Source organism: Hordeum vulgare, chromosome 1H, assembly GCF_904849725.1.
Source record: "Hordeum vulgare subsp. vulgare chromosome 1H, MorexV3_pseudomolecules_assembly, whole genome shotgun sequence".
Classification (NCBI taxonomy): domain Eukaryota; kingdom Viridiplantae; phylum Streptophyta; class Magnoliopsida; order Poales; family Poaceae; genus Hordeum; species Hordeum vulgare.
In genome coordinates this window covers 159,000,209-159,002,364 of record NC_058518.1, presented here as the reverse complement: position 1 = coordinate 159,002,364, position 2,156 = coordinate 159,000,209, and positions in this window count along the sequence as shown.

Genomic DNA, 2,156 nt, shown 5'->3' with positions numbered 1-2,156 from the left:
CACCGACGACGGCTCCGGTGTTCGTGGGACGCGCACGAGCTTGCGGTCAGGGTCTTGGCGGCCTGTGGAGCTAGATGCTCCAGAGGAGATGGAGCTCGGACCGGATGGAGGAGGGTCCGGGTCTGGAAGCAAGGTACACGATGAAATGCCGCACCGGTGCCCAGAGGGGGCGGCGAAGCGGCGCAAGGGCATATCATCTTGGCTGGACGACTACATGACTGATTCAGAGAGTAACAGTGTCAACCATTGATCAAATAGTTCTTAAACCATTTCTGTAAACAGTTCCAACCCATAGTTAAAGGATTGGTTTAGTTCAGTTTGGGTAAGAAAAATAGCAGGTTTGGTTTTGGTTGGGTGTCAAGCAAGCTCATATGGGTTTGGTTTAGGTTCAGGTTTGAAGCTAGCTCATGTGGGTTTGGTTGAGATACAGTTCAGGTACCCAACCATTCTCAGATTTAATTGTACCGGGATCTCGCTTGATGCAAGATGGCTACTCATTTAAATCTGAGAATAATGGTTGTTCTATTTATATGAGTGGTATGTTTTATGGTGATGCCCCGCTGGTCAATGGTTTATTCCTGATGAATCTCGATCGTGATGTTACACATATTCATAGTGTGAGTACCAAAAGATGTAAAGTTGATAATGATATTCCCACATACTTGTGGCACCGCAGCCTTGGTCATATCGGTGTTAAGCGCATGAAGACACTCCATACAGATGGACTTTTGGAGTCTCTTGGTTTTGAATCATTTGACACATGCGAACCATGCCTCATGGGCAAGATGACCAAGACTCTGTTCTCCAAAACAATGGAGCAAGCAACCAACTTATTGGAAATAATACATACCGATGTATGCGGTCCAATGAGCATTGAGGCTCGCGGTAGCTATCGTTATGTTCTCACCCTCACTAATGATTTAAGTAGATATGGGTATGTCTACCTAATGAAGCATAAGTCTGAAACCTTTGAGAGGTTCAAGGAATTTCAGAGTGAGGTGGGAAATCAACGTGACAAGAAAATAAAGTTTCTACGATCTGATCGTGGAGGAGAATATTTGAGTCACGAGTTTGGCACGCACCTAAGGAAATGTGGAATTGTTTCACAACTCATGCCGCCTGGCACACCGTAGCGTAACCGTGTGTGTGAACATCGTAATCGCACTTTATTGGATATGGTGCGATCTATGATGTCTCTTACCGATTTACCGCTATCATTTTGGGGATACGCATTGGAAACTGTCACATTCACTTTAAATAGGGCACCGTCTAAATCCATGGAGACGACACCGTATGAATTATGGTTTGGCAAGAAACCTAAGTCATCGTTTCTGAAAGTTTGGGGCTGCGATGCTTATGTGAAGAAACTTCAACTTTAGAAGCTCGAACCCAAAGCGGAAAAATTCATCTTCATAGGATACCCTAAGGAAACTATTGGGTATACCTTCTATCTTAGGTCTGAGGGCAAAATCTTTGTTGCCAAGAACGGATCTTTTCTAGAGAAAGAGTTTCTCTCGAAAGAAGTAAGTGGGAGGAAAATAGAACTTGATGAGGTAATTGTACCTCCTCTCGAACCGGAGAGTAGCGCAGCACAAGAAAATGTTTCTGAGGTGCCTGCACCGGCCAGAGAATAAGTTAATGATGATGATCATGAAACTTAATATCAAGTTCTTTTTGAACCTCGAAGGTCCACAAGGACACATTCCGCACCAGAGTGGTACGACAATCCTGTCATGGAAATCATGTTGTGGGACAACAGTGAACCTTCGAACTATGAAGAAGCAATGGCGGGCCCGGATTCCAACAAATGGATTGAGTCCATGAAATCCGAGATAGGATCCATGTATGAGAACAAAGTATGGACTTTGGTGGACTTGCCCGATGATCGGCGAGCCATAGAAAATAAATGGATCTTTAAGAAGAAGACTGACGCGGATGGTAATCTAACCATCTATAAGGCTCGACTTGGCGCTAAGGGTTGTCAAAAAATTCAAGGGATTGACTACGATGAGACCTTCTCACCCGTAGCGATGCTGAAGTCGGTCCAAATCATGTTAGCAATTGCCGCATTTTATGATTATAAATCTGGCAAATGGACGTCAAAACGGCATTTCCGAACGACTTTCTTAAGGAAGAATTGTATATGATATAGCTGA